The sequence below is a fragment of the Saccopteryx bilineata genome, chromosome 9 (assembly GCF_036850765.1).
Source record: "Saccopteryx bilineata isolate mSacBil1 chromosome 9, mSacBil1_pri_phased_curated, whole genome shotgun sequence".
Classification (NCBI taxonomy): domain Eukaryota; kingdom Metazoa; phylum Chordata; class Mammalia; order Chiroptera; family Emballonuridae; genus Saccopteryx; species Saccopteryx bilineata.
This window is the reverse complement of record NC_089498.1, coordinates 89565121-89586657: the sequence shown is the minus strand read 5'-3', so window position 1 is coordinate 89586657 and position 21537 is coordinate 89565121. Positions and strand designations below refer to the sequence as shown.

At 39.9% G+C, this 21537-nt stretch overlaps 1 protein-coding gene across 2 annotated transcripts in view; it reads left to right on the top strand.

Annotated features, from left to right (window-relative positions):
* The window catches only part of GRID1 (glutamate ionotropic receptor delta type subunit 1), an 854435-nt gene that overhangs the window by 233332 nt on the left and 599566 nt on the right, over positions 1-21537 (top strand). The window lies entirely within an intron of this gene.

Below are 21537 nucleotides of genomic sequence, written 5' to 3'. Positions count from 1 at the left end.
ACATCCACTTCTATTAAAATTCTCAGCAAACTAGGGATATAAAGGAACCTCCTCAAATTAATTAATTAATTAATTAATTTATTTATTTTTGTATTTTTCTGAAGCTGGAAACGGGGAGAGACAGACAGACTCCCGCATGCGCCCGGCCGGGATTCACCCGGCACGCCCACCAGGGGCGATGCTCTGCCCACCAGGGAGCGACGCTCTGCCCCTATGGGGCATCGCTCTGTTGCAACCAAAGCCACTCTAGTGCCTGGGGCAGAGGCCAAGGAGCCATCCCCAGCGCCTGGGCCATCTTTGCTCCAATGGAGCCTTGGCTGCGGGAGGGGAAGAGAGAGACAGAGAGGAAGGAGAGGGGGAGGGGTGGAGAAGCAAATGGGCGCTTCTCCTATGTGCCCTGGCCGGGAATCGAATCTGGGACTTCTGCACGCCAGGCCGACGCTCTACCACTGAGCCAACCAGCCAGGGCCTGAACCTCCTCAAATTTATAAAAGGTGTTTATGAGCAGCCTACAACTAACATCATACTTAACGGGGAATGCTTTCCCCTTCAGAGCAGAAGTAAGACAAGGAAGATCACTCTCACTATATCTATTCAGCATTGTACTTGAAGTGTTAGCTAGTACATGTAGACAAGGAAAAGAAGTAAATGACATCCAAACTGAAGAGAAAAAAACTAAAACTTGTTTTTTACTGATGACATGATCATTTATGTGCAAAGTCCTACAAATAAGGTACTAGAATATTAAATTAATGTTAATTTATCAACATTGTAGAATAAAAAGTCAATATATAAAAATTCATTGTATCTATGTAATATAATAGTAACAGGCAATTAAAATAAAAATAAAAGGTACTATTTATGGTACTATGAAAAATATGAAGTACTTAGGGACCAATTTGACAAAAGTCAATAGGGTCTGTATCTTAAAAACTACAAAATGTTGCTGTGAGAAGTTAAGAAAGATCTAAATAAATCGAGAAATACCCTGTGCTCATGGACGAGAAGACTGATTACTATTAAGATACCAGTTCTCAGTAGATAAAGCGTCAACCTTGTGCACCAGAGGTCACAGGTTCAACTCTCAGTCAGGGCACACTCAAGAAGCAATCAGTGAATATACAACTAAATGGAACAACTAAGTGAAACAGCAAGTCAGTGCCTCTCTCTTTCTTTTCTACCCCCACCTCAAATCAATGGGGAAAAAATTAAAATATCAGTTCTCAAATTAATCTATAGATTGAATAAAATTTCAAAAATAATTCCAGCATATTTTTCTTGGGAAGGGGATAGAAATTTACATACTGATTTAAAAATTCACATAGAGATGCAGAGTACCTAGAATAGCCAGACAACTTTAAAAAGGAAGAATATACTTAGAGGACAGTCTACATGACTTCAAAGCATTAAAAAGCTATAGTAGATTGTGTTTTTGGTGTAAACATAGACAAAGAGACCACTGCAACAGAATAGAGAACCCAAAAAGAGACCCCCACATGTATGGATGATTGATTTCCAACACTCACTGGAGAAACAATAGTCTTGTCAACAAATGGTGCTGGACAAGTGAAAATGTGCTAAGAAGTAAATTTCAACCTGTACCTTAAAAACAAGTAAAAGATGGGTCACAGACATAAGAAAACCCTAAAACTGTAAAACTATGAGAAAACACAATAGAAAATAATTTTGGCCTTAAGTTAGACAAAGACTTCTTAGATATAACACCAAAAGCACAGTTCATAAAAAAAAAAAAAGAAAATTGAGAAAATGGATCTTATTAAAATTAAGAACTCGTTAAGACTGCTTTAAAATCACCTGATTGGTGGTAGCATAGTGGATCGAGTGTCTGCCTGGGTCCCAAATTTGAAGCGCTGAGGTCACAAGCTTGAGCATGGGCTCATCTGACTTGAGCTTGGGATCATTGACATGGTTGCTGGCTTGAGCAAGGGGTCACTGGAACCCCCTGATCAAAGCATGTCATGAGAAGCAATCAAGAACAACTAAAGTGACACAACTATGAGTTGATGCTTCTCATCTCTCCCTTCCTGACTGTCTTCTCTCTCTCGCTCACAAAAAAGAAAAAACAAGACCTTTTTAAAATTAAACTCTTTGAAAGACACTGTTAAGAGAATAAAAAGACAAGCCACAGACTTGGAGGGAGTATTTACAAATCACATATCTAATAAAGGAGAGTCACACACAGAGTATAAAGACTCTTTAAAATGCAATAATACACAGCACAATTAAAAATGGGCAAAATATTTGTATAGACACTTCACCAAAGAAGATATAGGGATGGCAAGTAGGCACATGGAAAGATGCTTATTAATGTTTAGGGAAATGCAAATTAAAACCACAATGAAAAGCTTCAGTATACCTATCAGAATGGCTAAATTAGGAGACTGACAATATCAAGCATTGGTAAGGTGGGAGGGACTACACAGGGGGGCATTCTACCTCAGAGTAGAATGGCTAACATGGTAGGGTTTTTTCACTGTTTAAGAAACTATCAAACTGTTCCTCAGAATGCCACTTCACATTCCCACCAGCAGTGTATAAGAATTCCAGTTGTTCCATAACCTTACCAAGGTTACTCCAGGAGAAATGAAGACATATGTCCATATGAAAGATTTATATAGCAGCTTAATTTGTAATAGCCTGAAACTGAAAACGCCTGAAGTATCCATCAGCAGGAATTGGATAAACAAATGGTGATGCATCTATGTAATGAAATAACTACTCAGCAATAAAATGGAATCAACGCCTCTTACAAGCAACAACATGGATGAATTTCAAAATTATTAGGTTGAGTGAAAGAAGACAGACGAAACAGTGCATACTGTATGATTACATCTGTATATAACTCTAGAATGTGCACACTAGCCTGTGGTCACAAGCGGACCAATCAGTGGTCGTCTGTGGATGGGTGTGGGCGGGAGGGACCACAGAGGGGGACAAGGACACTTTAGGGGGGATTGTGAATATGGTCATCATCCTGATTGTGTGGTGACAGTGGTGATAGATTTGTCAAAACTATATTAAATTGCACACTGTAATATTTGCAGTTTATTGCTTATCAGTTATACCTCAATAAAGCTGTTAACCAAATCCCATTGCCTTTCCAGATACCATGCTGCCTGTCACAGGGGTTCTGTTTCCATGCCAGAGAAACCATCATGCCCGAATCCATTTGAACAATTGCATATTCCTTGTGGTCTCCAAAGGAGTGTTAGTTTGATAATCCATCTGTGTAAAATCCATCACGTATGTGAGTTGTGCTGGCTTCCTGGGATCTGTCACATAAAGAGAAAAAGGGTGGAGCAGTCAGGATATCAAGGTCTCTGCCTACTCCCCATTCAATGAGTGATTTCAATTAATAGTCCTTGAAATTCACTACATAAGAAGCTAAGTGAATCGAGATCATCTACGAGCCTACATCACAGTTCTCAATCTCAATGTTATAATTTTCTTCCTCTATCATCTGTCTGCATTACGATTGATTAGTCAGTCTCTGGCCTGCTTGGAAGCCATCAGGTGGGGATAGATTCATGTGTTGGTTGAGGAACAGTGGTGGGGAGAAGCTGATCAGATGTGGTCAGACAGCACAGTAATTAGCACGCTGGGGCGGCCTTGGCCAGTCTCACTATGGAGCAGTTTGTTCCTCTCCACAAAGAAATTCATTAGTGGGGATCAGTGGTGAGCAGTGTAGAGGCCCCACTCCACCCCCATCTCACTGCAGCCTTGCATCTCTGTGGCTTGGAGGCCGCAGTCCATGCTGGTTTGTGGGCTGCTCTCCAGGGCAGGCTCCTTGGAGCAAGGCAGACCCTGGCATTCTGCACGCCTAGGGAAAGGCTGAACATGCAGCTCTGAGGCTCACTGCTTCTGTGCAGGCTGGTGTGGAATCAGCACCAAGGGCTAGTTCTGGTGGTGACGGTGGTGGTGGTGCTGGTGCTGGTGAGGTCTGAGGTTGCTGAGTCAAGCTCTTCAAGAAGTCCATGTCTTTTCTGTGGTTTGTTCTCTGCCAGTGTGCAGACCAGTGGGAGAATTGGGAGAAGGGCCATAGCATCTGCTAAATATTGAAGTTGTAAGTCTATTTATTCATTCAAAAAATATTTAGTGTGTGCCCACTGCATGCCAGGTTCAGTTCTAGGTCCTGGGCATTCATAGAGAATGACAGAGTCAAGGTTCCTGCTCTCATAGAGCTGATAGTCTAGCATAAGAGACAGCAAATAAATAAGGAAGCAAGAAGCTAGGTACCAATGAGTGATCAATACATATTATTACTCAGTGCACAAAATACATATGACTTTTCATTCAGAGGTCCTTTTCTTGGGCTCATAGACTCCACATGCTCCTTGAAATTGTATGGAAAATGTGTGTGTGTGTGTGTGTGTGTGTGTGTGTATGTGTGCCTGCATGTTTCTATTTTTTTTCTCTCTGGGAAAAGTCCATAGTTTTCACCAAATACTTAAAATGTCTATGTTTCAAGGAAGAGTAGACCTATGACTGTAGTTCATATACAATCCCCCAACCCCCCTGTGTTCGTGGGCACAGGGGTCCCTTGTCACTCTCTCCTGGGCCCACCATGACTCTGAGTCACCTCACTCCCAGAGAGGTCTGTATTCTCTTCTCCCAGCTGTGCTCTGAGCTGTTGCCACTTCTTTTGGGATCATATCTGGCTTTCTGAGTATCAGGGGTCACTGTGCCCAGGACAATCTCCCTGACTTAATAAGAACAGGGTCTCTATTTAACATGGGATGTCAAGGTCCTGGGGCCAGGCTTCAGTGACAGCTGGATGAGGGCCCATTCCGCTCTGCCTCCCCCATCTGGTTGTTACATCCCAGCCTCTGGGGCTTTCTGTGGATGCTCCACCAGTGCCATACCTCCCCCACCCCGCCCCTGGCAGCCGGATTTAGCATTGCACCAGAAGTAGAGAGCTAGACCCTCAATACTGAGTCTCTTGCCAACCCCTGGCACACGCTTCCAGGAGCTTTGGGGCAGATATCTGTGGCCGTAAGTTCAGGCTTTTGGTGGTGTTGGTGTGGATGACTTCAATGCATGAGGGATTCCATGCTTCCCGTTGAGGCAACTCCTGTTGGCCTCCCCTAGAAGCCTCTGCAGGGTCCCAGGACCCCCAGTCCAGGGCACTTTTCACCTATGTGGGTTACAGCCAGGTTTCTTTTTGGTTTGAGGGTCCCAGGGGACCATGGGATGCCTGCTGCCACCTGGTGCTTAGGGTCTCAGGAAATTTTCTTTAGAACAAACTGCTCACAGATCTGAGAGATGATGGACATTTTTTCTTTGTTTTGACAAAACACAGTGCTGCTGGTGCTGGTGGGAGCCAGGGAGGGTGGGCCTGAGGGTGCTCAGAAACTGCTGACTTCCCCGTTCTGGTCTAGGTCAACCAAGGCTGGTCAGGAGCCCGCTGGGCACCAAGGCTGAGCTGTTCAAGTTCCCCAGCATCCAAGTGAAGACCCGCACCCAGGCTGCCCAGGGGCCTCAGCAAACTTCGGACCCTCCGGGTTAGTTGAACTCACGGGTCCCTGCTGGGGCCTGTGGTCTCCTTGCTCTGGCCTGGGTTCCCTTGGCCTCATATCAGGAGGGTGCTGCAGGGCCCCAGGGGAGCACTGTTGCCCTTGGTGTCCCAGTCTCAAAGGACTTTGATGATGTGATTCCAGGGCCTGCCTTCAGGTCTGACAGCTTCCTGTCCAGCCTAAGTCTTGCATGAGATGGAGCCTTTGTGGATGAGCCCAGCAGAATGTCAGGGAGGTTTTAGAGTAAGTGGTGCACATGGGCTTTCTTCTATAGGGCTCTGTGCCCAGGCCTTTGCCTCAGACCGGCTTGGAGCAAGGAGCACATGGGGCTAGCATCTCTGGCCCCGAAAATAGTCCTTGACCTTGACCACAGAATATTTACTGAGGCCTCCTTGGTCATGGGACTGATTTGGGGGGAGGTCTTTGGCATAGATGGTCTCACTTAGAATTAACAGGAGTACTAGGGAGAAATTGTCTGCTGGGAGGAGGATAGATTGGGGTTGGGGAGAGAAAATAGCCTCTCAAAGTCAGAAAGGCCCAGGAAAATCTAGTGTGACTCCAGGTTCTGAAGTGTGGACTGAGAGGTTGCTTAATTGAAAGAGCCTCTGGTTCAGCCACGGCCAGATGGTTTGGTTGGTTAGCATGTCATCCTGGAATGCATACGTTGCCAGTTTGATTTCATCTTAGGGTCTCTCTCCCTTTTTCTTTCTCTAAAATCAATGAATTAAAAAAACAACAAAAGAGTCCCTGGTTCACCATGTGTGGGACATGGTTCTGAGGACGAGCCACTGCGTTTACTGGCGACAGTGCGTGGGAGCACGGTCTCTCAGGCCTGTCGTCTGTGCAGCTGGTCGAAACCCTTCCTCACTGAGGCCCCTGCGCAACAGCCAAATGGCCCACGGACATGATTCTGTGGCATGGATGGGAGCAGCCTGGATGTCCTCACCAAAGGCTCTGTGCCAATTTGCCGAAAATCATGCCAATTTGCCTTTAGAGCAAAGTCACTGAATAGCCACTTTTCTGAAAGCTTGAAGATATTGTCCACGTTTTGCTGTCACCTCAGCCCTTGCCTCTGCCCCTGTGAGTTCCTGGGACCTGGCCTCTTCTGCCACTACTGTCTCATGTGCAAATGCAGGCAGGGCCAGGGGCAAGATGAAGACTGTAGCACTGGAAAAACCCTCAGTGATGCCTGTTGGCATCTGGGAGATAAGTAATCTTGAGGTTTGGGTTCTGATGAGTTGGCCATGAGGAAACTGGTCCCTTGATTCTTTTTATTTGGGAAACTGACTTTGGAGATTGGGTTTTTGTTGAGTTGACCTGATTTCTGAGGTGAAATGTCAGCACAAAGATTTGCAGGGAGTCAGAGGCCCTCCCTCAAACTGGCACCTCCTGCCAGTGCTTCTCAAGGCTGTGACTTGGTCTCCTCGGAGGGCAGCAGGTCACATTCTTTACCACCGTGGATGCAGGGCGCTCTCTCTCTCTCTCTTTCTCTCTCTCTCTCTTATACACACACACACACACACACACACTGGGTCTCTCTCACACATGCACACACAGTTGGAAGTTGCAGGGTTTTCCCATGGGGTGGCTCAGCACAGCTATGGTTGGAGGAAATGTGGAAAAGACAAGGGCTGTAATCTATCTAAATACCCCCTTCTTACTGACTGTTAAAGGCAAGTAAGTTCTCCAGGAGCGGACACAGCATCTTCCCTTCCGTGGGTTTCCTCACCATTGTGGAAGCACTTGTTCCTTCCTGGAGGCTGTGCTCACCTGTCTGCTCTCAGGGCAGGTGAGTGACCGCGTGCTGCTAGAGTTCACAGCTGTTGGCGAAACATCAAACAGAACATGTTGTCAGCTGTGCTCTGTGTGCCTGGGGCTGTTACATGGACATGATGTCTGAACTCACCATTTTCTCTTCCAGATTTGGTCTCCTTCCGTCTTGGCTGATGGCACCACTATCACCTGAGTGATATTTACTTGTTTTCACAGCTCTCAGATCTTTTTTTTTTAATTTTTATTAATTTTAATGGGGTGACATGAATAAATCAGGGTATATATGTTCAAAGAAAACATGTCCAGGTTATCTTGTCATTCAATTATGTTGCATACCCATCACCCAAAGTCAGATTGTCTTCCGTCACCTTATATCTAGGTTTCTTTGTGCCCCTTCCCTTCCCCCTACTCCCCCGCCCCCCCGAACCACCACACTCTTGTCCATGTCTCTTAGTCTCGTTTTTATGTCCCACCTGTGTATGGAATCATGTAGTTCTTAGTTTTTTCTGATTTACTTATTTCACTCCGTATAATGTTATCAAGATCCCACAATTTTGCTGTAAATGATCTGATGTCATCATTTCTTATGGCTGAGTAGTATTCCATAGTGTATATGTGCCACATCTTCTTTATCCAGTCTTCAATTGAAGGGCTTTTTGGTTGTTTCCATGTCTTGGCCTCTGTGAACAATGCTGCAATGAACATGGGGCTACATGTGTCTTTACGTATCAATGTTTCTGAGTTTTGGGGGTATATTCCCAGTAGAGGGATTGCTGCGTCATAAGGTAGTTCTATTTTCAGTTTTTTGAGGAACCACCATACTTTCTTCCATAATGGTTGTACTACTTTACATTCCCACCAACAGTGAGTGAGGGTTCCTTTTTCTCCACAGCCTCTCCAACATTTGCTGTTACCTGTCTTGTTGATAATAGCTAATCTAACAGGTGTGAGGTGGTATCTCATTGCAGTTTTGATTTGCATTTCTCTAATAACTAATGAAGATGAGCATCTTTTCATATATCTGTTGGCCATTTGTATTTCTTCCTGGGAGAAGTGTCTGTTCATGTCCTCTTGCCATTTTTTTATTGGATTGTTTGTTTGTTTGTTGTTGAGTTTTATGAGTTCTTTGTATATTTTGGATATTAGGCCCTTATCTGAGCGGTTGTTTGAAAATATCATTTCCCATTTAGTTGGCTGTCTGTTTATTTTGTTGTCAGTTTCTCTTGCTGAGCAAAAACTTCTTTTTTTTTTTTTTTTTTTTAGTAGCTAGGTTCAAATATTTTATTCTAGCACACCTGGCATGGAGGTTCGAGAGTGAGTTTCCTGCCACTCCTTCCAGCACAGCCTCTGTTTGCCCAGGGTGTATCAGCATGTGCATTTTTATTGTCCTGAGAATCTTTTTTTTTAATAAATTTTTATTAATGGTAATAGGATGACATTAATAAATCAGGGTACATATATTCAAAGAAAACATGTCTAGGTTATTTTGTCATTAAATTGTGTGGCGTACCCCTCGCCCAAAGTCAGATTGTCCTCCGCCACCCTCTATCTAGTTCTCTGTGCCCCTCCCCCTCCCCCTAACTCTCTCCCTCCCTCCCTCCCATGTCCTCCCTCCCCGCACCCCTGGTAACCACCACACTCTTGTCCATGTCTCTTAGTCTCATTTTTATGTTCCACCAATGTATGGAATCATGTAGTTCTTGTTTTTTTCTGATTTACTTATTTCACTCCTTATAATGTTATCAAGATCCCACAATTTTGCTGTAAATGATCCGATGTCATCATTTCTTATGGCTGAGTAGTATTCCATAGTGTATATGTGCCACATCTTCTTTATCCAGTCTTCTGTTGAAGGGCTTTTTGGTTGTTTCCATGTCTTGGCCACTGTGAACAGTGCTGCAATGAACATGGGGCTACATGTGTCTTCACGTATCAATGTTTCTGAGGTTTTGGGGTATATACCCAGTAGAGGGATTGCTGGGTCATAAGGTAGTTCTATTTTCAGTTTTTTGAGGAACCACCATACTTTCCTCCATAATGGTTGTACTACTTTACATTCCCACCAACAGTGAGTGAGGGTTCCTTTTTCTCCACAGCCTCTCCAACATTTGCTATTACCTGTCTTGTTGATAATAGCTAATCTAACAGGTGTGAGGTGGTATCTCATTGTAGTTTTGATTTGCATTTCTCTAATAACTAATGAAGCTGAGCATCTTTTCATATATCTGTTGGCCATTTGTATCTCTTCCTGGGAGAAGTGTCTGTTCATGTCCTCTTGCCATTTTTTTATTTGATTGTTTGTTTGTTTGTTGTTGAGTTTTATGAGTTCTTTGTAAATTTTGGATATTAGGCCCTTATCTGAGCTGTTGTTTGAAAATATCATTTCCCATTTAGTTGGCTGTCTGTTTATTTTTATATCAGTTTCTCTTGCTGAGCAAAAACTTTTAATTCTGATGTAGTCCCATTCATTTATCTTTGCCTTCACTTCTCTTGCCATTGGAGTCAAGTTCATAAAATGTTCTTTAAAACCCAGGTCCATGATTTTAGTACCTATGTCTTCTTCTATGTACTTTATTGTTTCAGGTCTTATATTTAGGTCTTTGATCCATTTTGAATTAATTTTAGTACACGGAGACAGGCTGTAGTCGAGTTTCATTCTTTTGCATGTGGCTTTCCAGTTTTCCCAACACCATTTGTTGAAGAGACTTTCTTTTCTCCATTGTGTGTTGTTGGCCCCTTTATCAAAGATTATTTGACCATATATATGTGGTTTTATTTCTGGGCTTTCTATTCTGTTCCATTGGTCTGAGTGTCTATTTTTCTGCCAATACCATGCTGTTTTGATTATCGTGGCCCTATAATATAGTTTAAAGTCAGGTATTGTAATGCCCCCAGCTTCATTCTTTTTCCTTAGGATTGTTTTGGCTATTCGGGGTTTTTTATAGTTCCATATAAATCTGATGATTTTTTGTTCCATTTCTTTAAAAAATCTCATAGGAATTTTGATGGGAATTGCATTAAATTTGTATATTGCTTTGGGTAATATGTCCATTTTGATTATATTTATTCTTCCTATCCAAGAACAAGGAATATTTTTCCATCTCATTGTATCTTTTTCGATTTCCCTTAACAATGCTTTGTAATTTTCATTATATAGGTCCTTTACATTCTTTGTTATGTTTATTCCTAGGTATTTTATTTTTTTTGTTGCAATCGTGAAGGGGATTATTTTTTTGAGTTCATTTTCTAATATTTCATTGTTGGCATATAGAAAGGCTATGGACTTTTCTATGTTAATTTTGTATCCTGCGACCTTACTGTATTGGTTTATTGTTTCTAATAATCTTTTTGTGGAGTCCTTCGGGTTTTCGATGTATAGGATCATATCATCAGCAAAAAGTGATAGCTTTACTTCTTCTTTTCCGATATGGATGCCTTTTATTTCTTTGTCTTGTCTGATTGCTCTGGCCAGAACTTCTAGCACCACGTTAAATAAGAGTGGAGAGAATGGACAACCCTGTCGTGTTCCTGATTTAAGGTAGAAAGTCCTCAGTTTTATGCCGTTTAATATGATGTTGGCTGATGGTTTATCATATATGGCCTTTATCATGTTGAAATATTTTCCTTCTATACCCATTTTGTTGAGAGTTTTAAACATAAAATTGTGTTGTATTTTATCAAAAGCCTTTTCTGCATCTATTGATAAGATCATGTGGTTTTTGTTCTTTGTTTTGTTGATATGGTGTATTACGTTAACCGTTTTGTGTATGTTGAACCATCCTTGTAATTCTGGGATGAATCCCACTTGATCATGATGTATTATTTTTTTAATATGTTGTTGTATTCGGTTTGCCAGTATTTTGTTTAGTATTTTAGCATCTGTATTCATTAGAGATATTGGTCTGTAGTTTTCTTTCTTTGTGCCATCCTTGCCAGGTTTTGGTATGAGGGTTATGTTGGCCTCATAAAATGTGTTTGGAAGTATTGCTTCTTCTTCAATTTTTTGGAAGACTTTGAGTAGAATAGGAACCAAGTCTTCTTTGAATGTTTGATAGAATTCACTAGTATAACCGTCTGGGCCTGGACTTTTATTTTTGGGGAGGTTTTTAATAGTTTTTTCTATTTCCTCCCTGCTGATTGGTCTGTTTAGGCTTTCTGCTTCTTCATGACTCAGTCTAGGAAGGTTGTATTGTTCTAGGAATTTATCCATTTCTTCTAGATTGTTGTATTTGGTGGCATATAATTTTTCATAGTATTCTACAATAATTCTTTGTATATCTATGATGTCTGTGGTGATCTCTCCTCTTTCATTTTGGATTTTATTTATTTGAGTCCTGTGCCTTTTTTCCTTGGTGAGTCTTGCCAGTGGTTTGTCAATTTTGTTGATCTTTTCAAAGAACCAGCTCCTTGTTTTATTGATTTTTTCTATAGTTTTTCTGTTCTCTATTTCATTTATTTCTGCTCTGATTTTTATTATCTCCTTTCTTTGGCTGGTTTTGGGTTTTCTTTGTTCTTCTTTTTCTAGTTCCTTAAGGTGTGAAGTTAAGTGGTTTACTTGGGCTCTCTCTTGTTTGTTCATATAGGCCTGAAGTGATATGAACTTTCCTCTTATTACTGCTTTTGCTGCATCCCAGAGATTCTGATATGTTGTATTTTCATTTTCATTTGTCTGTATATATCTTTTGATCTCTGCGCTTATTTCTTCTTTGACCCATTCATTTTTTAGAAGTATGTTGTTTAGTTTCCACATTTTTGTGGGTTATTCCCCCTCTTTTTTGCAGTTGAATTCTAGTTTCAAGGCTTTATGATCAGAAAATATGCTTGGTACAATTTCAATTTTTCTAAATTTGCTGATATTGTCTTTGTGGCCCAACATATGGTCAATTCTTGAGAATGTTCCATGTACACTAGAGAAAAATGTATACTCTGTCGCTTTGGGATGAAGTGTCCTGTAGATGTCTATCATATCCAGGTGTTCTAGTATTCGTTTAAGGCCACTATATCTTTATTGATTCTCTGTTTGGATGACCGATCTAGAGCCGTCAGCGGTGTATTGAGGTCTCCAAGTATGATTGTATTTTTGTTAGTTTTTGTTTTAAGGTCAATAAGTAGCTGTCTTACATATTTTGGTGCTCCTTGGTTTGGTGCATATATATTAAGGATTGTTATGTCTTCTTGATTCAACTTCCCCTTAATCATTATGAAATGACCATTTTTGTCTCTGAGTACTTTTTCTGTCTTGTAGTAAGCATTATTAGATATGAGTATTGTTACTCCTGCTTTTTTTTGGGTGTTGTTTACTTGGAGTATTGTTTTCCAGCCTTTCACTTTGAATTTGTTTTTATCCTTGTTGCTTAGATGTGTTTCTTGTAGGCAGCATATAGTTGGATTTTCTTTTTTAATCCATTCTGCTACTCTGTGTCTTTTTATTGGTAAGTTTAATCCATTTACATTTAGTGTAATTATTGACACTTGTGGGTTCCCTACTGCCATTTTATAAATTGCTTTCTGTTAGTTTTGTATCTAGTTTGATTCTTCTCTTTTGTTTTTCTATCATTTGTTTTTGTTTGTTTGTGTTCCATACTTCTTTCCTCTGTTGCTACCTTTTTTAAGTCAAGTGTTTTTGTGGTGGTTTTTTCAAGGGTGGTTACCATTAAGTAATGAAAAGGGTACCTACCATATTCATTGTAGTACCCTATCTTATAAGTATTTCTGCACTTCATTATCCTTTGCTACTGTTAATCTCCATCCTCTCCCCCCTTTTTTTCCTTTGTTGTCACAGTTTAAGTTTGGTTTTATTGTGTTCTTGGTGGAGCTGTTACTTGTGGTGTTGTTTTCTTTTGTTCTTTGAATCTGGTTGGAAAACCCCCTTTAGTATTTCCTGGAGTGGGGGCTTTCTGTTGATAAATTCTCTCATCTTTTCTGTATTTGTGAATGTTTTTATATCTCCTTCATACTTGAAGGATAGCTTTGATGGGTATAGTATTCTTGGCTGAAAGTTCCTCTCTTTCAGGGCTTTAAATATTGGGGTCCACTCTCTTCTAGCTTGTAGAGTTTCTGCTGAGAAATCTGATGATAATCTAATAGGCCTTCCTTTATATGTTGTACTCTTCTTTTTCCTGGCTGCCTTGAGAATTTTTTCTTTGTCATTGGTTTGTGTCATCTTTATTATGATGTGCCTTGGAGTGGGTTTGTTGGGGTTAAGAAAACTTGGTGTTCTGTTTGCTTCTTGAATTTGAGGCTTTAGTTCTTTCCACAGGCTTGGGAATTTCTCGTCTATTATTTGTTTGAGTATATTCTCCATTCCATTTTCTTTCTCTTCTCCCTCTGATATACCTATTATTCTTATGTTATTCTTTCTGATGGAGTCAGACAATTCCTGTAGGGCTTTCTCGTTTTTTATTATTTTTGAGTCTCTTTCTTCTTCTCTCTGTTGTGCCTCAAGTTGTTTGTCTTCTATTTCACTAATCCTATCCTCAATCTGGGCTGTTCTGTTAGCTAAGCTTGTTACCTCGTTTTTCAGCTCGTGAATTGAGTTTTTCATTTCTGTTTTGTTTTAATAGTTTCAATTTCCTTGGTAATATATTCTTTGTGTTCATTGAGTTGTTTTCTGATCTCCCTATATTGCCTTTCTGTGTTTTCTTGTATATCTCTGAGTATTTTTAAGATTTCTATTTTAAATTTTCTGTCATTTAGCTCCAAGGCTTCCAATATGTTAAGTCTTTTCTCCATAGATTTTTCCACATCTATTTGTGTTACCTCTCTTTCTCTTGTATCCATAATATTCGATTTCCTCTTTCTTATTGGCATCTGAGGGTGGTCTTGTTGATAGCACTAATTAGAATTAATAAAGAGTAAAAAGTAAAAAAAAAAAAAAAAGGTAAAACACCCCACAAAAAAAAACAGTAATAATTTATTATTTCCCCCTTTTTTTCTCTCTTCTCTTTCCCTCCTCTCCCCTCCTCAGGGAAATATCGTGCCTATAATGGAGGGCCTGATTTGGGGCGAAGAGTTCAAGGGGCAAAAAAAGGGAGTAGGGACCTACTAAATGCAAAAAAAGAAAAAAAAAGGAAGAAAATTTTAGATAAGCATAAGATGATTTGCTTGTAAGTGATGGTCAACTAAGAGATATAATGAGAGGGATAAGAGGGAACCAGAAAAAAGGACCAAAAAAAGAATAATAAAGAAGTAAATAATAAAAATAATAAGTAAAAATCTGTTGTATTAAGTGGAGCGAAGACTAAATACAATGGAGACCTTGGGTTGGGAGGACCCAAAATGCCACAAAAATAAACAAACAAAAAAAAAAAAACAAAAACAAAAGCATAAAAGAAAAATAAAGCCAAAAAAAGCCTTGAGTCCCAAATTAACTAATTTGTTCGTGATTGAGGATTAAATGGGAGGAAAGTAAAACGAGAAAAGAAAAAACGAATAGAAAGGAAAAAATAAGAAAAAGAGAAAAATGAAGGAAGAAATAAAAAAGGAAGAGAAAAAAACAAAATAAAGCAAATCAAAAAACAAAAAACAAAAGAGGAGAGAGTGAGAATTAAGTGTTTTGGAGTATAACCTTAAAGGAGGGTGAGGATGAAGAAGAGAAATAAAATGTAACAGTTATGGGTAGTGTAGTTGAAGAAAAGGGAAGCATAAGATGGGCAGAGAATAGAAGGACCGAGGTGGAGGAAATAAAGGCAATAAGATAGAAGAAACAAACAACAACAACAAAAAAATTAGTGGAACAAGTTGTAAAGTCTGTGGATTTTTCTTGATTTTGAGAGGTTAACTTCTTCCTTTTTCTTTTCTTTCCCTCTTCCTGGTCGGTGACTCTGTACCCCAGGCTCTGCCCCTGTGTCACACTTAGGTAGGGATTTGCAGTTGATGGGATTCTATGGCAATGTCATATCATTGGCTTTAGTCTTGCTGGTAGTCAAGGCTTGTTGGCGTTTGCAGGGTCCAACGATGAGAGTTTGCTTTCCTGGATTCTCTCTCCTAATCCCCCCTTCCTGAATTAGCAGCCTGGTGATCCAGCTATAAGGCTGCAACTGCTTCTGCCTGGGGAGTAAGAGGCTCAAAGAGCTGGGAAATCCCCACTCTATCCCCACTCAGTGCAAGGCTTTGGGAAAGGCTCTGAGAGTCAGGGCCTCCAGTGTAATCAGGCGGGGGTGGGAGTCAATTGTTGTCAAGGTGACTGTTCAGCGCCTAGCATTCAGTTGGACCTCTCAACCCAGGCTTTCCACACTTTGTAGCCTGTTTTGGCTGGGAAGAAGAGGCACTAGTCTCTGCTTGCGACTAGTGTAGTATAGATCTTATTATCTGCCAAGTCCCTCTTGTTAGCGTTTATCCCTGAATATGGAGGCTCTATCAATCAGAAGTTGCCCCCGCCCCTTTAGCGAGAGGCACTAAAAAATATCAAGCCTCTTGTCTTGGGTCGCTGAACTGAGAGATCTTATAAATTAGAACCGAGGGTGCGCAGATTTCATGGGTTAAGCTAATTTCAGTGATTGGGTCGCAGCTGTGCTCCCGAAGGTATTTTAGGCTGCCTGCGCACACCCCTCCCCCAACGCTTGATTGTTAGCTTGAATGGCTGGGTGAGGTGCCCCGCCCACGGAGAGAATCTCCCAAGTAGAAGACCACCCTGGTGCCTCTCCCACTCGCCCTGCCGCTGGCGGCTGAATCGCACCAGGCGCAGGATAATGGGGCACCCTGGGTGTGCGGGCCAGTAGGGCGCTCTGGGCGTGTGGAATGCCCAGGGCACGCGCGCGAATGGGGTGCTCTGGGCACCGGTGGCTGGCGACTCTCACTCGCAGTGCGCGGGCCGCTGGGAACTTTAGCGGTGCTTGCTCTGCAACCGGACCGGGCGCGCGCCGGTGGCTGCTCGCTGCTCCCGAGTGTGGGCAGTGCTCGCTCTGCAACCGGACCAGGCGTGCGCCCCGGCTGCTCGCGGCTCCCGAGTGTGGGCGGTGCTCGCTCTGCAACCGTACCGGGCGTGCGCCCGCGGCTGCTTGCGGCTCCCGAGTGTGGGCTGACTCACCACAGGCGCACTCCCTCGCGGCTTGAATGAACATCACTGCGGTAGCTTCCTCCACACCCTCGTCTCTCAGATTCAAGTGATAACAGTCCTTTCGCTTTCAGTTTGTGTGGAACTCCGGAATGCTCCGAGGATAAATTTTTCTGTTTCTAGTTGTTGTGATTTAGGGGAGATCTGTTGGACGCGCTGCTCACTGCACCATTTCCGTGACGTCACAACTTCTTTTTTTTTTAAATGGGAGATTGTTAAATTTATACAGGGTTGAATGTGTTATTAAATCACCATTTATTGGACTCCTACTATTCGATCTTTTTTTTTTCAGGCCCAAAGATTAATTTTTATTGCAAAAACTTCTTAGTCTGATGTAGTCCCATTCATTTATTTTTGTCTTCACTTCCCTTGCATTTGGAATCAAATTCATAAAATGCTCTTTAAAACTAAGGTCCATGAGTTTAGTACCTATGTCTTCTTCTATGTACTTTATTGTTTCAGGTATTATATTTAGGTCTTTGATCCATTTTGAATTAATTTTAGTACAAGGGGACAAACTATAGTCGAGTTTCATTCTTTTCATGTGGCTTTCCAGTTTTCCCAGCACCATTTGTTGAAGAGGCTTTCTTTTCTCCATTGTGTGTTGTTGGCCTCTTTATCAAAAATTATTTGACGCCTGACCTGTGGTGGTGCAGTGGATAAAGAGTCGACCTGGAAATGTTGAGGTCGCTGGTTCGAAACCCTGGGCTTGCCTGATCAAGGCACATATGGGAGTTGATGCTTCCAGCTCCTCCCCCCTTCTCTCTCTCTGTCTCTCCCTCTCCTCTCTAAAATGAATAAAAAAAAATTATTTGACCGTTTATATGTGGTTTTATTTCTGGACTTTCTATTCTGTTCCATTGGTTTGAGTGTCTATTTTTCTGCCAATACCATGCTGTTTTGATTGTCCTGGCTTTATAATATAGTTTGAAGTCAGATATTGTAATGCCCCCAGCTTCATTCTTTTTCTTTAGGATTGCTTTGGCTATTCGGGGTATTTTATAGTTCCATATAAATGTGATGATTTTTTGTTCCATTTCTTTAAAAAATGTCATTGGAATTTTGTTGGGAATTGCATTAAATTTGTATATTGCTTTGGGTAATATGGCCATTTTGATTATATTTATTCTTCCTATCCAAGAACAAGGAATATTTTTCCATCTCATTGTATCTTTTTCGATTTTCCTTAACAATGCTTTGTAGTTTTCGTTATACAGGTCCTTTACATTCTTTGTTATGTGTATTCCTAGGTATTTTATTTTTTTTGTTGCAATTGTGAAGGCGATTATTTTTTTGAGTTTGTTTTCTAATGTTTCATTGTTGGCATATAAAAAGGTTATGCACTTTTGTATATTAATTTTGTATCCTGCAATCTTACTGTATTGGCTTATTGTTTCTAGTAATCTTTTTGTGGAGTCTTTGGGGTTTTTGATGTATAGGGGTCATATCATCTGCAAAAAGTGATACCTTTACTTCTTCTTTTCCGATATGGATGCCTTTTATTTCTTTATCTTGTCTGATTGCTCTGGCTAGAACTTCTAGCACCATGTTAAATAAGAGTGGAGAGAGTGGACAACCCTGTCTTGTTCCTGATTTAAGGGGGAAATCCTTCAGTTTTATGCCATTTAATATGATGTTGGCTGATGGTTTATCATATATGGCCTTTATCATGTTGAGATATTTTCCGTCTATACCCATTTTGTTGAATGTCTTAAACATAAAGTTGTGTTGTATTTTATCGAATGCCTTTTCTGCATCTATTGATAAGATCATGTGGTTTTTGTTCTTTGTTTTGTTGATATGGTGTATTACGTTAACCATTTTACATATGTTGAAACATCCTTGTAATTCTGGGATGAATCCCACTTGATCATGATGTATTATTTTTTTAATATGTTGTTGTATTTGATTTGCTAGTATTTTGTTTAGTATTTTAGCATCTGTATTCATTAGAGATATTGCTCTGTAGTTTTGTTTTTTTTTTGTGCCGTCCTTGGCAGGTTTTGGTATGACGGTTACATTGGCCTCATAAAATGTGTTTAGAAGTATTGGTTCTTCTTCAATTTTTTGGAAGACTTTGAGTAGAATAGAAATCAAGTCTTTGAATGTTTGGTAGAATTCACTAGTATAACCGTCTGGGCCTGGACTTTTATTTTGGGGGAGGTTTTAAATAGTTTTTTTCTACTTCTTCCTTGCTAATTGGTCTGTTTAGGCTTTCTGCTTCTTGTTATCTCAGTCTAGGAAGGCTGTATTGTTCTAGGAATTTATCCATTTCTTCTAGATTGTTGAATTTAGTGGCATATAGTTTTTCATATATTCTACAATAATTCTTTGTATATCTATGATATCTGTGGTGATTTCTCCTCTTTCATTTTAGATTTTGTTTATATGAGTCCTTTCTCTTTTTTCCTTAGTGAGTCTTGCCAAGGGTTTGTCAATTTTGTTGATCTTTTTAAAAAACCAGCTCCTTGTTCTATTAATTTTTTCTATAGTTTTTCTGTTCTCTATTTTATTTATTTCTGCTCTGATTTTTATTATCTCCTTTCTTCAGCTGGTTTTGGGGGTTTTGGGTTGTCTTTGTTCTTCTTTTTCTAGTTCCTTAAGGTGTGAAGTTAAGTGGTTCACTTGGGCTCTCTCTTGTTTGTTCATATAGGTCTGAAGTGATATGAACTTCCCTCTTATTACTGCTTTTGCTGCATCCTAGAGATTCTGATATGTCGTATTGTCATTTTTCATTTGTCTGTATATATCTTTTGATCTCTGCGCTTATTTCTTCTTTGACCCATTCATTTTTTAAAAGTATGTTGTTTAGTTTCTACATTTTTGTGGGGTTTTTTCTTTTTTTGCAGTTGAATTCTAGTTTCAAGGCATTATGATCATAAAATATGCTTGGTACAATTTCGATTTTTCTGAATTTGCTGATGTTATTTTTGTGGCCCAACATATGGTCAATTCTTGAGAATGTTCCATGTACACTAGAGAAAAATGTATACTCTGTCGCTTTGGGATGAAATGTCCTGTAGATGTCTATCATGTCCAGGTGCTCTCGCCTTTTGTTTAAGGCCAATATATCTTTAATTTATTTTCTGTTTGGATGAACAATCTAGAGCCATCAGTGGTGTATTGAGTTCTCCAAGTATGATTGTATTTTTGTTAGTTTTTGTTTTAAGGTCAATAAGTAGCATATATATTATTCTTGGTTTGGTGCATATATATTAAGAATTGTTATGTCTTCTTGATTCATTGTCCCCTCTATCATTATGAAATGACCATTTTTGTCTCTGAGTACTTTTTCTGTCTTGTAGTAAGCATTATTAATATGAGTATTGCTATACCTGCTTTTTCTTGGATGTTATTTTCTTGGAGTATTGTTTTCCAGCCTTTCATTTTGAATTTGTTTTTGTTGTTTTTTTTTGTATTTTTCTGAAGGTGGAAATGGGGAGAGACAGTCAGACAGACTCCCGCATGCGCCCGACCGGGATCCACCTGGCACGCCCACCAGGGGCCACGCTCTGACCACCAGGGCTAACCGGCCAGGGCTTATTGCCATCTTTTTTTAAGTCATGTGCTTCTGTGGTGGTTTTTTCAAGGGTGGTTACCATTAAGTAATGAAAAGGGTACCTACCATGTTCATTGTAATACACTATCTTATGAGTGCTTCTGCACTCCATCGTTCTTTGCTACTGTTAATCTCCGTCCTCTCCCTCCCCTCATTTTTTTGTTTTTGTTGTCATAGTTTAAATTTGGTTTTATTGTGTTCTTGGTGGAGCTTTTACTTGTGGTTTTTTTTTTTTTGTTCTTTGTATCTGGTTGGAAAACCCTCTTTAGTAATTCCTGGAGTGGGGGTTTTCTGATGATAAATTTCCTCATCTTTTCTGTATCTGTGAATGTTTTTATTTCTCCTTCATATTTGAAGGATAGCTTTTATGGGTATAGTATTCTTTGCTGAAAGTTACTCTCTTTCAGGACTTTAAATATTGGGGTCCACTTGCTTCTAGCTTGTAGGGTTTCTGCTGAGAAATCTGATGATAATCTAATAGGCCTTCCTTTATATGTTGTATTCTTCTTTTCCCTGGCTGCCTTGAGAATTTTTTCTTTGTCGTTGGTTTGTGCCAATTTTATTATGATGTGCCTTGGAGTAGGTTTGTTGGGGTTAAGAAAACTTGATGTTCTATTTGCTTCTTGAATTTGAGGCTTTAGTTCTTTCCACAGGCTTGGGAAGTTCTCATCTATTATTTGTTTGAATATGTTCTCCATTCCATTTTCTCTCTCCTCTCCCTCTGATATACCCATTATTCTTATGTTGCTCTTTCTGATGGAGTCAGACAATTCCTGTAGGGCTTTCTTGTTTTTTTAAATTTTTGAGTCTCTTTCCTCTTCTCTCTGTTGTGTCTCAAGTTGCTTGTCTTCTATTTCACTAATCCTACCTTCTATCTGGCCTGTTCTATTAGCTAAGTTTGTTACCTCATTTTTCAGTTCATAAATTGAGTTTTTCATCTCTGTTTGATTTGTTTTTATAGTTTCAATTTTTTTGGTAATATATTCTTTGTGTTTGTTGAGTTGTTTTCTGAGCTCCCCAAATTGCCTGTGTTTTCTTGTATATCTCTGAATATTTTTAGGATTTCTATTTTAAATTCTCTGTCATTTAGCTCCAAGGTTTCCAATATGTTAAATTTTTTCTCCATAGATTTTTCCTCATCTATCTGTGCTACATCTCTGTCTTTTGTATCCATGATATTTGACTTCCTTTTTCTTAATGGCATCTGAGGGTGGTTTTGTTGATAGTACTAATGAGAATTAATAAAGAATACAAAAGAAAAAAAAAGGAAAATTTATTATTTCCCTTTTCTTTTTCCCCTCTCCTCTCCCCTCCTCCTTGAAAAAAAATTGTGATGAAATGTGAATTATATTGTGCTAAATGGAACAAAAAGTACCTATAACAAAGGGCCTGAGTTGGGGAAAAGTGATAAAGGGGCAAAAAAGGAGGTAGGAACTCAGAAAATGCAAAAAAGGAAAAAATTTGTGTCTAGAATAAAATGATTTGCTTGTAAGTGATGGCCAACTAAGAGATATAATGAGAGGGGTAAGAGGGAAACAGGAAAAAAGAAAAAAATTAAAAAATTACTATTGTATTAAGTGGAGCAAAAACTAGACAGAATGGAGAGCCAGGGTTGG